The 15,420-nt window shown below is 29.9% G+C and overlaps 1 pseudogene; it reads right to left on the minus strand.

The window, feature by feature from the left end:
* Window positions 1-4,905: 4,905 nt before the first annotated feature.
* Window positions 4,906-8,974, minus strand: LOC149512888 (uncharacterized; annotated as a pseudogene).
* Between the last annotated feature and the right edge of the window lie 6,446 nt (window positions 8,975-15,420).

The following is a 15,420-nucleotide window of genomic DNA, read 5'->3' on the forward strand; positions in this document are numbered from 1 at the left end:
AAATAAATATATACGGCTAAATTAACAATAAAACTATTGAATATTATTACTTTATTTAGATAAAATTCTTTTATACTTTTATTAATTACATACAAATAAGCTCTTAACTTTTAAATTGTATATAAATAAGTTCTTTGCATAAATCAATCTTTTATTTGAAATAAGAGTTTATTTGGATATAGATAAAATAATTTAAGCTTATTCATTTACAATAAAAGTATAGGTTTTTTTTTTTTTAAAAAAAAAAGTGGAATAGTTTGAAGTGTTTTTTTTAATATTTTAACCTATATATTTGTGCATAAGAGGTTGTAGCCTATATATAGTTTGAAGTGCTAGGATTTGGGTTTTAGACTTGTTGGATGCCACCATTTAAAATTGGCTACATGAACTAATTGAGCTAAGTTCTAGGTTCTATATAAATTATATATTTGATACAAATGTTATATATAAATATTATACATTATTAATTAATTAGAGAGTGACACTTTATTAATAAATAAAGATAAACTTTAAAGGATATTAAAAATAAGTATTGTTTAAAATTTAATTATTTAATTAGATAAGATATCTATTCATTAGCTTTTTTAATTAATTAGGGTTTTTTTAATATATATCTTTATAGTAAGGCTCAGGCCTCTTAAATTTATACATATATTATCTAATGATTAGTATATTCGTGTCATATAAAATATTGAAATTCATATATTCATTTTGTATTTTACACAAAAATTGTAAGTTACAATTCATGTTGATACAAAAATATAAAATATTTTTTTTTGTTTTGTTAAACCCATATATAGTTATTACTAAAATTTTAAATCCTATCACATTAGTATTCTTTTTTTGTATTATGTTTGCGTCGAATTATTGTATTGTGTTTTAGGTTGCTAGATATGAGCACCCAACTATTAAAACTATATATTGATAATCCAACTAAAAGAATAAAAGAAAATTTACACTATATTTGAGTAAATACTAGTAAAAAAAGGAAAAAAAAAGTCAAGTAAAAAAAAGTTCATGAAAAAAGAACACATATACCACTTGTTTTTATAATTAACCATGTTTGATTTGCATTTAGAAAAAAAAAAAAAAAAGAAAAGGAAAGAAAGAAAAGGTTTTTAAAATAGAAGAAAATGATGCATTAAACATTGGTTTAGATAATTAAAAATGGAGTTAGGAAAGGAAATGAATGGATTATAAAATTTCTGTTTGGTTAAGGTGTGAAAACATTGAAAGAAAATGGTACATTATAATAGAAATTTTCCTTACACCCTTTCTAAGTTATAAAATTTGTATGTAATTTTATTTGAAGACTAAAAACCTTGATAAGAACACAATAGGCTTTTTAATTTAAAAAAAATCCCGTTCCGTTTCTCTCACTTTTGGAAATTGGAAAATTAGAATTTAAAAAAAAAACAAGGAAAGTCAAGTACCCTTTCTTTTCTTTTAATTAAATTGGAATCCAAATCAGGGAGGTTTTTCCTTTATTGTTGCCTTTCCCGCAACTCCATTTAATCCAATCATAGTGTAAAATTAATAAAAAAGAAAAATAATCCTAACAATTTTTGTTTGATAAAAGATTGCAAATGAAAAAAAGAAAAGAATTCATTGTAATATTCTATTTTCAATTATAATTTTTTTTATAAAATAATATAATATCAAATTATGCTTTTTTTTTTACAATGTAAAACAATATACAATAATTTTTAATTGTAACAAATCAATGCAAAACAATGTATAACTATTTGTTTGTTTGTTTAAATGTACTCTATAAAATTTACAAACTATGACAAAAAATTGTAAGTAGTCAAATATTAAATCATATTAAAAAAAATTGAGAATGTTTTTCAACATAAAAGATCGTAATTTAAGAATAAAGGAATAAATTGTAGGCACTGCATTCAAATTCTAAACTTGCAGAATATCATAACTTAAAAATAATTACACAAACTAATTGATTTATTAAATTCAATACTATTAACTATAAATAAAAAAAATTTAGATTCGTAGTAAAACGCAAGTATATTGCTAATAATAGTAAGAAAGTTTAATTGACTCAAATAAAAGAATTGAAACTAAAGTAATACGTTATACATAATTCGAAGACTAAATTTATTATTAGGTCAAAATACCATAATCAAAAACTACGAATGAATTTTGAAAAAAGTGTGATGTATTTTGCATTAGAAAATATGGATTACCATTATAAGGTAAAATGTGGAAGTGATTAATCAAACATATAGATAGTTTAATTTTCTAAATTGTATTCATAAGGGTCAAATATATAAATTTGTTTGTAAATTATTATTTAATAATATCATACTTTAAAAGGAAAATTTTTCTCAAAATTTATTTTTCATTTCAGTCTTTACTTTTTTACAATAAGGTATCTTTCGTTTGTTTCTCTTGATTAACAAAGCACCTTTCATTGAAAAAATGTTTTTGATGTTTTTGTTGAAAAAAGTTTAACAAAAAATGAAGGTTTATTCATTTCAAGGTGAGGACTGTAAGGATCATGATAGCTTTGATATCATTTGTTAGACCAAAAACCTCAAATCAGTTAAACATCCAAGCCAATAGAAGCATAATCAAACATTCAATCAATCACACAAGAGACATCGATTAAACGTGACTCAGCCCAATCGACTTGTGTTCATAAATGAAAAAAAAGATCTACTAGTTATAAAGAATTAAAAATATACATCAAATTAAATACTCATAACCAATACCCATAGACTCTCTCAATCTCTTCTAGTTTTATAGAGCTTCCTCAATCCAAACAAATACATACCCATGTGCACTCATGCACCATATTTATGTGAAATCTTTCATTCTTTTCTAGTTTCTTCAAACAAACACTCCCATAAATACGTTAATCTCTTGTAGTCCTATAGAGTGTATATCCAATAAAACCTTACAACTTTCTTACATCTTTTGCTCATACCTAACCTTATAGAGACTCAACCTAGTTATAAGTATACAAACTTGCCTATTAAAAATCTCTTTCCCCTTAGAATTTTCTTTTACAAGTCTTCTTGTCCATCGAACAATATTTTGTCAATTTCAAATAAATCACTTATAGGATTTAATCACTATTCCTAACAATTTACACATTGACTTGAAATTCCATCAATCATCAATTTTATGTTAGACATGTTTGGCTCCGTCTACAATGAAAGTCTTGTGACAATCTTCTCTGCATGTTTTTACACTTCATGCTTCATGCAAATTGATTCTCGAAATATGAATTCAAATTCCTTAAATTAAACTCCTTCTAAGCTTGTCTGTTCCCACATCTTGAACCTATGCTTTGATACCACTTGTTAGGCTAAAAAGTATCAATTTAATCCATCATCTAACACAATGACAGAAAAATCAAATAATCAATCATTCACATAAGAGACAACAATTTAATGTAGTTTAGGCCAACTAGTTTATGTCCACAAATGAGAAAAAAAATTCACTAGTTATAGAGAATTACAAACACACATAAAATCAAACACTCGTTATTAATACCCAAAGACCTTTTTAATCTTTTCTAATCCTATAGAGTATTCTCAACCTAAATAAACACATATCCATGTGCACCTATGCACCATATCTATATGAACCCTTTCGTTCTCTTTTAGCCCATTCAAACATACACTCCCATAAAAATGTTGATCTCTTGTAATCTTATAGGTGTCTACTTCATAAAATCTGACAACTCTCTTATATTTTTATCTCATACCTAACCTTCTAGAGACTCCACTAATTATGAGCATACAAACTTGCTTATCAAGAATACTTTTCATTTTAGAATTTTTTTTCTGCAAGTCTTCTTGTCTATCAAATAATATCTTGTCAATCTCAAACAAATCTCTCATGAAATTTGAGTTACTATTACCAACAATCTTCACCTTGACTCAAATTCTATCAATAATTTATTTTCTTAGTAGACATGCTTGGCTCTACCTGTAATGAAAGTTTTGTAATAATTTTCTTTGTGTTTTCATGCTTTACTCTTCATGTAAACCTATTCTCAAAACATGAACTTGAATTTCTTGAATCGAACTCTTCTAGCTCACCTTTTCCCACATCTCGAACCTATGCTTTGATACCACTTATTAGGCTAAAAAGTTTCAATCCAATCCAACATCCAACATAGTAGAAGCAAAACCAAACAATTAATCAATCACACAAGAGACAATAATTTAACATGGTTTAGCCTAACTAGCTTACATCTATAGATGAGAAAAAAAATCCATTAGTTGTAGGAAATTACAAACACACATCAAATAAAACACTCATAATCAATACCCATAAACTTCTCAATCTCCTCTAGTCCTATGGAGTATTATTAATCAAAACAAATACATACACATAAATATCCATACAATATATTTATGTGGACTCTCTCATTCTCTTGTAATCCACTCAATTATATACATGCATAAAGACGTTAATCTCTTGTAGTTCTATGAGGTGTCTACCTAATAAAATTATATAACTTTTTTATATATTTTTTTCATATCTAATCTTATAGAGACTATACCTATTTATAAGTATACAAACTTATTAAAAATCTCTTTCTTTTTAAAATTCTTCTTATCCATCTAACAATATTTTATTAATCTTAAATAAATTTCTTATGAGATTTGAGTTATTATTTTCAACAATGATAGATTATAAATTAAAAAAACTTATATTAAATTTATAAATTATTCATAAAAAATTATTATAAATAAAATTAGAATCTTATCAATTCAATTAATTGCTTATTCATGGTTTATAGGTTATAAGAGACTGAAATCATATTTTTAGGAACATTATTAACGATCCTAAAAAATAAAATGGAGAATTATAATTTGTAAAAACTTCATATTTCAGAGAAAGCCTATGAGATAACTCCAGGATTTGGATTTATTATAGTACAATAAGATAATTGGGCATACAAACAACTAAAAGATAACCCTACAGTTTAGGCAAATTACATAATTGTATAATTAATCATTAGAAAATGGAAAATGGAAAAGAAACATAAAAGAGTGACTAGACTGTGACACGTATTTTTGGAAAATTATACGTGGAGGAATAATATTCAATTAAAAGGAAGATTTCCTTGGTGAAGTAGAGGCAGGGGGGAAACTTGGGAAATGAGGTACATGTGGGAAATGGAATAAGGGAAGAGGAAATAGGAAGGCCGTTGGTGGCGGTGCTAATGGTGGGGGAGTTAATCCTGAAATTGGTGAAAAGGAAAGAAAGGTGCTGGAGGTGCTAGAGGAGGCTGAAATGGATTTGGAGGAAAAAATGGAGCCGAGGCTTAAACGAGTTTGGAATAAGAAGAACTATAGGAGGTTGAAATGGGTTTGGAATTATTGGAGCTGGCAGTAGAAACTGGTTTGGAGAAAGGATAGGAGGTGCCAGAATGGGGTCATCAGGTGGGAAAACTGATGGTGTTGAAAAGAATAACTAAGGATGGACAACATATCCTCCTGATGGTTCTTTGTTTTTGAGTTGTTTTGGATTCTGAACGCTTGGTTTGTGGTTACATAGGCTTGGTTGTTTTAGTGGCTTTAAGGTGAAAAATCCAGTTGAGAAAATATGAGTTCCATGATTTCTTGACTTGAGATGGAATGAAGATGAAGTTGCGGTTGAGGCCACGGTACAATATGGCTTACTACTTCTAACTTGTTTCACTGAACATTACTGATTTTCTTGACATGTTTACCAACTAAAAAGGGCAAATGAATTTTGAATTCTCCATGTTCGTTGGTTTTCACTTCTTGCCGACAACTAGAACTTGAGGTCCCACCTTTGCATTCCACTGAAACCGATGCATCTGCACAAAAAATCCAAGAAACTTCATCGATTGAGACTAACAGATGAGACAGAGGCTTAGAAGAATAGGAGGTTATAGAAACTTGGAATGAAACCTGAAATGAAATGCTTATTTATGGAGAAATCCTCTAGGAAACATGTATCACGGTCCACAGTTCCAACAACAACTGCAGATTGCTTCTGATCATGGCCATCCTATGAGAAACTATTAAATGAGAAACTAAACAACAATATAAAGAAAAAACAAAGGCATTTCAAGTCTCTTTTCCTTCTGAAAGCTCTCCGGGTTGTCAATCAGAATTAATTCCAGGATATGCTGTTTATAAAAAGTTGAGTAAATTACACAGATGGTCACTGAACTATCATCCACTTTTTATGCAGGTCATTGAATTTAAATTTATTCCAGTAAAGTCACTAAAATTTGTTAAGTGTATTAAAATTAGTCTGATAGAATTTGCAGGAAAAGTACAGAGAAGGAAGAGCAAAAATGTCAAAGAAAATGAAAGCAGAAAAAGAGGGGAAGATTGATCAGAGAAATTTCCTTGTTTGTTTCGTTACATGGGTGTGCTAAATAGCATGCTGCCAGCTACTACAAGTAACGAGTTTCTCGGCAACTATCTGGCTATTGGTTTTAGTTATCTATGATCATTTCTATTTGTAACTTCTCAAGCATTTTGACTTTCATCCCTTTACAAAAATCTTTGACCTAAATCGGGCTTTTCTGTTATGATTGGAGCCTAGGCCTCTGGATCGGTTAGCCACATGCGTTGACTAAGGTTCGTATCATTGCTTCCCGTGCAATCTTTAATGGACTAAGGTTAATATATGAGTAAATAATTTTACGTCATTAAAAAATTTGAATGAGATATCTTATAAGTACTTAAAAATTTAATAACTTAAGTTTTTGGATTCAAATGATATGTATGAATTTTTTGGTGTGCTTCTATGGACAAGTGTAGTTTATTTTTCCAACAAGTGGTATCAAGTCAAAAATCACAAATTCAAGTCCCAGTAGTATTACTGTGGTTTATTTTCCTAACAAGTGATATCAGAGCCAAAAGTCACAAATTTGAGTCCGAGTAATATTGCTAGGAGGGAGATTATTGGCATATTGGAGGTTAGTCATATCCATCAACTCTATGTGTTTGAATGTCGATATTAAAATATTCAATTTGGATGCAATGAGTATTCAAGTCTCAGTAGTGTTATTGTGGTTTATTTTCCTAACAAGTGATATCAGAGCCAAAAGTCACAGATTTGAGTCCTAGTAATGTTCCTAGGGGAGATTGTTGGTAGATCAAAAGTTGGTTGCTTCCATCAACTCTATGTGTTCAAATGTCGGTATTAAAATATTCGACTTGAATGCAGTGAATATATAATAATATGCAGAAACGGAACACTCAAGTAGGTGATATGTTGAGTCAACCTAAAGTGTACGTTTGAGGAAGCATTGAGACAACCTAGGTAGCTAGAGGAAGATTGTTGGCAAATCGAAGGTTGATTGCATCCATCAACTTCATGTGCTCAAATGCTGATATTAAAATATTCGACTTGGATGCAGTCAGTATATAATAATATACAGAAATGAAACACTCAAGTAGGTGATGTGTTGAGTCAATCTAGAGTATAAGTTTGAGGGAGCATTGAGACAACCTAAGCAACCAGGGGGAGATTGTTGGCAGATCGAAGGTTAACCGCGTCCATCAACTCCATGTGCTTGAATGTCGGTACTAAAATATTCGACTTTGATGCAATGAGTATATAATAATAGACAAAAATGAAACACCCAATTGGGTGATGTGTTGAGTCAACATGGAGTGTAAGCTTGATGGAGCATTGAGACAACTTAGGCAGCTAGGTTGAGTACTATGCCTTGGCCCAAAAGCGTACTAAAAATGTGAGGTTACTTCGCCCAAAGAAGATCGTTAGGATAAGGTTCACGTGTGAGTAAAGAATACCACATCACTAAGAAATCTAAATAAGATGCTCTATGTATTAATAGCTTAAGTTTTGGAGCTCAAGTGGTGTCTAACATATATGTATGTGCTCTTTAATGTGCTCTCATAAGCTCCAAATGTTGTTTATTTGGTTGATAGCGAAATCTTATTCCCATTCCCATGTTGCTTCTGTATCTGACTGATGTTTCCAATTCACTGATTTTTTCTCTGGCAGTAAATGTATAAGATGGTCATGTGCTTGGGTGGAAGGAAGACCATGTGGAATGTTAACCATTTACTAAAATTTGGAGAACAAGTGTTGTAGTGGGTTCCTTGGTGAGAAAAGGCCATGTAAAGGGCACTAAATTCCAACACAATTATACCTCGTTGAGACAACCATTGAATGCCCATAATATCATCAAATTTTAAGGTATTCCTGTAGGCATCAACAAGGCCATTGAATTGTCTCACTCTGCCCTTCTTTGTAGCCTTTGCATCATTATCAAAATTGGTTTGAGCATAATCCAAGAGATTGACACAAAAGTTTGAAACTAGTGGATCAAATATTATAATGCTCCTATCAATCACGATAGCATTATTTATGGTATTCAACAAGGCTGAAGTTATTGTATTCTCGATGTTATCAACATTACCATCCAACCATCTTGCAATCATAACATATAGCAACTTTAAAGGTGCAGAGCAAGCTGTTTTAGTGATGGATCGAATATCTTCTATTCTGATCCAAACTAGTGACATCAAATCAATCATGACTAAACAATGTTGAAAACATGTCCATACAAATTAATACCTTTCTAGTTTCTTTTTTTGCTTTTGTTTTCAACCTCACCTCTTGCATCATTTTGTAGGCTCGGTGACATTTTTTTCCTGATTTGTTCAACCATGTCAAAAACATAAAGGGTATTGGAGAGACTAAAAACAGCTAATTTAGTTTCAGACCAGATATGTTTTTTCATTAAGAGCCAAGCCTCATTATTATTAGTTGAATTAGCTCCGACTAAAAGAGATTCAACTGGTCTTGATTGTGCCTTGTTTAACTTTGCTTCATAGAATGAAGTCAGTTTTGAAAGTTTGGCAGCTCGAGCAGAAGCAACATACTCATCAATATCATGACATAGCTTATCCATGACTGTAGAGGAATCCCCATTTGCTAGTTGGACAACGGCATCTACATATCCTTCACCAAACAAAGCCATATAAGATTTAGTGCAATGGCGAGTAGTCACAAAGGAATCCTCCCTCCATTCAAAGCTTTGTCAAAGGCTCCCTTAAATTTTTCAAGAGTTATAGACCTTAAATGTCCTAGCATGGATTCGTGGGCTGCTTCGACAAGTTGTAGTAGTTTCTCTTCAAGCTGCTTTCTGTTTGTAAATCTGACACCGTCATCACGGTCAACAACTACAAAGGTACCATCACTAATATGACGAGCAGCTTTGCCCTCTGCTGAAAAGTCAACATGTGCAGGGAAATCAATGAGATTGATGAGGTACTCCTCTTGCTGCATCTCAATTCCTAGTCCTTTAATAGCAGGTACAAATATTCCTAAAAAAGCAGGTAAGGCCATGAACTAATTCCACTCAGCAGCAATAATTTTAGAATTGCAATAGCTCTAAGAATTGCTAAGCATTGATTCTTTCTATTCACAACATATGAGCTCAACATGTCAACCATAGCTAAACAGATTGCATTAAATTGAGCAAGCTTAAGATCAACAACATCTGATCTGGTCACAATCAAAATCCTAGGAAAACAATTGAACTCAATACTCAGCTGTTTCCAATTCTTTGAACCACCCAAATAATCCCATAAAACTCTTAATTCATTTACGTTAATATAGCCCTTCGGTTTTTGACAACTACTATCTGATTTCAAATCAAACAAGAACAACGTACCATTCTCTAAGGAAACCATATTTTCTTCAAGTGAATGAGGATTGCAACAAACACAAAATGTTCTAACAAAATACCCAACAATAGAATAACCTGAAATTCCTCCTAACTCATCTAGAAACTTGGAATCATTGTCCAATTTGACAGTGATGGTTTGTCGATCAAACTCCTCAACCTTCTGGCATTGCTCTGGTTCATCAGTTTTCGTCAAAATCCAGCGCATTTCCGGTGACCGAAGCTCTAGCAATTGGTTTGGTGAGTCATGCTGTAACGAGTCTTCCAGACTCTTTCATGATAGTGTAGATGCAGCTCTGATGACAGTGTTCTTTTCGAATCGAGCGATTTAAAGTTGTAGATCATGAAAAGAAGAGCTCTGATCGTTGATGATAGAGATCAAATCATAGCATATGTTGTCAAATTAGGATTCTAATGCATGTCCGAGGTCAAGCAATTGGGCAGTGACAGAATCAGCAAGGTCGCAAAGGGCTTCTTCCACATTAGTGTTTGGTTGTGGAGGCATGGTGGATTCGGAAAGGCAATGAAAGCACCAATGATAGAATCCGTAAGAAAAGAATTTTTCTTATTTGTTTCATTGCATGGGTGTGGTAAATAGCATGCTGCCAGCTAGCATAAGTAACGGTTTTGTCGACAACCATCTGGCTATTGGTTTTATTATCTATGATGATTCCTATTCGTAACTTCTCAAGCATTTTGGCATCCCTTTACAAAAATCTTTGATCCAAGTTGGGCTCCTCTGTTACGATTGGAGCCTTGGCCTCTGGATTGGTCAGCCCCATGCCCTTGACTCCAGTTCGTGTCATAGTCACTCTAAGAGATTCAATTCAATTATTGACAGAAAAATCACTCGCCATTCATTTGCCCCTCAGCTAATTAAACCTCTAAAAAAAAAAGATACTTTTCATTATTTTTCTTTCTTCTTTCAAGGATTTGTTAAAAATATGAGGAATCCTTACCCCCACAGAAACTTGGTAAACAATCTGAATGAATTTCCTGGAATGCTTAATGATATGCATTGAATTGTCAAGTGTCCTTCGCTGTCATCAGCCACTAAATCTCTAGACAGAACTTTAAATAAGGATGAGCAGTCTCATCACCATGAAGAGCTTTCGAGAAAAGCCCGTATATGTCTCCATTAATGGTTGGTTTTTCGGAATAAAGTAAGGATTCGTCTTTGTCATCTTCAGCTTCTTCATCCCTAGGAAGAGATATGGAGAGAAGTCCTGACACATCTCCGATAAGAATTAACAAGGCTTTAGAGAAGCCTATCTTGACTCCGCCGCCAGTTTCATCAGTATTTTTTGCGCAACAAATATGACACAAAGCCTATCTCCACTTATGCCCCTCTCTATGCCGTTTATGACACAAAACCCAGTTAAGATTTCTCCAGTCGAGTTTCTCCAGTCATGTTGAAAACTTCTTAAAACCCAAACGACTTGCACTTGTACCCTCAAAAGCATATATAGGCCGGAGAACATAAAATATAGTGTGTAATAAGATGCATGGTTGGTGGACCACCAATTGAAATTTGAATATAACTATATTTTTCTCCGTTAACTTTTTTTTTTTTTAATTTTTGAAAATTTGTCTCTGCAATTTCATTGCATGGTTAGTAAACCGGTTAATTCAATTTCATACCGAACATTTAATTATAACAAATAAAAGTTATTTAAAAGAGGGCCATCTATAAACTAGAATTAGAATTGCTCATGCCTGGGGCTAGACTCGGTTGATTTTTTAAAATCCTTAACTAAGGCTCGATATGACTCAGATCGTTAGACATTAAAGACTTAATTTTTTAAATATTAAAATATTTTAAAAGTAAAATACTAATATTTTAATATTATTAATATATTTTAAAATTAAAATTATATAAAAATATTTTAATTAATATTTTTATATTTCAAGGTGAATTTGTTTCCAAATTTTAAATTCTCAAAATTCGGCTTGAATTAAATTTATTGTATAACTTGATCATTGGATAAATTTATTATATAAATAAATATAATTAAAGATGGTAAAACAAACTCAAATAAAAATGTCCATTTGAAAAAATTTTAAAATCAAACTGATCCAACTCAATTGATAAAAAATAAAAAATTTAAACTAGAAACAATCTGTACTTGAAAGTCGAAGAAACTTATATAAACAGATTGACTTAAACTTTGCAAGTTTTTTTTTTTTTTTTTTTAATATTGAAAAACTAAATCTCTACCTTCTGGGAATGGGAGTAATTTCTTGGTGGGAGCCTTCGCTATGGTATAGCTAAAGTAATAATACTTGTAGGGTTGGCTGTGAAAAAGTTTGGTATGGAGGGACTACCGCTTGAACAATTTCCAATTATATGTTGCTTTATTGATTTGAATGAGGATCCCTTTTCCAAGGTTTGTTGATATTTTTAATGGCTTGTTCGAGGTTTGACTCCTCTCGTTAAATTAAAATTCATAAAATTTATTTAATTTAAATTAATATTAAAAATATAATTATATTAATACTTTGAAATATATTTTAAAATTAAAATTAAATAATAATTATTTGAATAATAAAGAATTTTCACCAATTAAATCATTTCAAACTTGAAAAATCATGTTCAAACCCAACCCTGTTGGGCGCATGGGCTACAGCCCAAAACGGGGCCTGATTTACTGTAGAGAACTCTTTCAAGCGAGGCCGTTTTGAGAGTGGTATTGATAATCCATTCCAATAAGCTCTCTGTTAAATATTTCATGTTGGATTTTTAGTTAGTTTTTATTTAACCATTTTGAATTGGAACTCGAGGAACTCCTTTTAAAAATTTATTTTGTTTTTGAAAAGAAAAAAAAAGTTTTGCCATTCGCAAACAAAACATTAATTTCGATAAAAACATGTCAAGAATATTGGCTTAAATTTAAAAAAAAATTTTGGTGAAAGATTTTTAAAGATGATTGGACAATTATTAAAGATATTATTTGGCAGTGAAGTTTGCTTAGTATACTTGTCCGTGAGTCTTATAAATATAAGAATGAAATAAATACGTACGAAGAGCTATAGGATTCTAAAAAAAAATTTATATTTGATGTATTATTAGTGTATAGATTTTATATATTAATAGTGAATCAAATAATATCATTTTATTAATGAGTAAATATCAATTTTTAAAATAAATATATAAAAAATTAATATATTTTTTAAAAAAATTAGTCATTAATAAAGTGACATCTCCCAAAGTGAAAAAGATAATTTTTAATTAATAAGATTGAACTTATATATCTTATTATACTTTTAAAAATTATATCAATAATTTAAATTATATAAATTAAAAAAAAAGATAATTTTAATAAATAAATAAATTATCTTATCATATTCCTTATACTTATTAAACGCAAGATACACTACAGGAAAACAGTAATACGATGATACTTTTTAGCGATGTTTTCCAACAAACGTCGCTATTTAATGTGTTAGTTTAAACATAGTGGCGTTTATTATATAAAAGCCATTAAAATATATATATAGCAACGTTTGGAGTATAAAAACGCCATTGAAGTTAAAATTTAACGGTGTTTGGAGTGTAAAATGTCACTAAAATTAAAATTTAGTGGCATTTATGTACTAAATTGCCGTAAAATAATTATCAAATTTTATTATTTTAAAAATATAAATTTATAAAATTTAACTTAAATTTGAAATGCATCGTTTTTTATTATTTAGTGGCGTTTTGTTTTAAAATGCCACAAATATAAATGCTTTTATATTCATGTTTTGGATTTTAAATGCTTTTGGTAATCATGCTTTTTTATTATTTTAAATGCTTTTAGTAATCATGTTTTAGATTTATAAATACTTTTAACCATAAATAGACAACAACATTATCTTTAAGCTTAGTATACTGATTAATTAATTAGCATGCTAATATTATCTTTTTGTTGTAGATAAGTGATAACTACGAGTTCTTTTTACAACTTGATCTAGATTTAAAGAATTGAAAGTATTTATTACTTTAGGCAGACATAAGTGTTTGTAACCCTTATACTCTTCACAAGTATTTGCTTAGTTATCTTGTTATTATTATCATGTTTACATGAACCTGCCTTCTTGCCTTACCTTTAATTGTAAGAGACTTTTATAAATAATGTTCAAATTGTCACTTTTGGTATATATAAAAGCAAAATATATAGTTGAGTTGTGATGGATATTCATTCAACTATTATTTCAAAAAGTACAACCAGTTTTTTTAATTGTCACTTTTGATATATGTCAAATTTTGTGGACACCTTTTCTAACTAAACAATGAGATAATCTGTAAATAGCTTTTGCTTAAATGGTTAATGCCTATGCACAATACATTTCGTTCTATATAAGCAGTCTTTAGTTATTCTTACATATTATGAATATATATTGCATTAATTGTTTTGTAATTAGGCTACAATGTAAAGTTTAGGGACTTTCATGAAAGAGAATAAAGATTTTAATCTTAATATTTCCAAATTCCACACTTGGTTTAAATATATACTTTTTTTCAAAGATTTGTGAATAATCTTTTTATTTTCATTTCATATTTTGTCATGTTACATGCATGATATAGCTACACCAACTCATTTTTTTATATCATGTAGAATATAAAAAAAAGTTAAATAACTTGTTTGGTGATATTGACTTATTATTATTTTTGGTTTTAGGGTTAGCTAATTAAGTATGTTCAAGTTCGTTTTGATATAACTAATTATATAACTTCAGTTTGATAATGTAACAAGTACTAAATGGATAAAAGTTGGATGTAATAGTCACTATTAAGTCAATAGTACCGAGATAGAGTGAATTTTTTTTTTAATTTTATATTTAAGAATGCAGGTGAAGATAATATGATACTATGCCCATGTTTGAGGTATGCTAATATCAATTGGCAAATATGTGAAGTTATTTTAGAACATTTAGTTTGCATTGAATTTATTTGGGGAAATGTTAATTGGTATTTTCATAGAGAGTTTGTACCATTAAGGTCATCGACTTGAGTTCTTTCAATTTCAAGGGTTCTGTAATAGCAATATGATCCTATTAGATAATATGACATGAAAAGCATGTTGCGGAATATTTTCAACATTCATAACCAACATCTTCATAATTTGTTTCCTAAAAATAATGAATTTAATGAGTCAAATATTGAAATGAATGATTTTGGTGAACATGAGATAAGTGTAGGAGACCAACAACTTAGTGGAGAAGTATCAAAGTTTTATAAGTTTCTTGAAGATATGAATGAAAAACTTCATTAGGGATCTAAGCGTTTGATGTTATCCTTACGTGTGCGTCTATTTCACTTGAAATACTTATGTGGATAAACGAGAAACTCTTTAACTTTATTATTAGAGTTTATGAAAAAAAATATTTTTTTTTTGCAAAAATCCTTAAATCTTGTAAGGATTTAAAGAAAATGATTAAAGAGTTAGGTTTTGAATATGAGAAAATTTATAATTATTCCAATAATTGTATGTTGTATTAGGGCGATAGAAAAAATCAACAATCTTATCATGGGTGTTATAATTTTTATTGGTTAGACATAAATCCCAAAGAATGCTTAAATGAGGATGATGATGAAGTCCATGTAAAAAAAAAACCTGTAAAAGTTTTACGATATTTTTCATTAATAAAAAGACTTCAACAACTTTTCATATCTTCCAAAGTTATGGATTCTATGAGGTGACATCATAACGAATAGATGGATGATGGATCATTGAGGCATCTTGCTAATTTTTTAG

Source organism: Durio zibethinus, chromosome 21, assembly GCF_047325235.1.
Source record: "Durio zibethinus cultivar Kanyao isolate XHJ-2024 chromosome 21, ASM4732523v1, whole genome shotgun sequence".
NCBI lineage: Eukaryota > Viridiplantae > Streptophyta > Magnoliopsida > Malvales > Malvaceae > Durio > Durio zibethinus.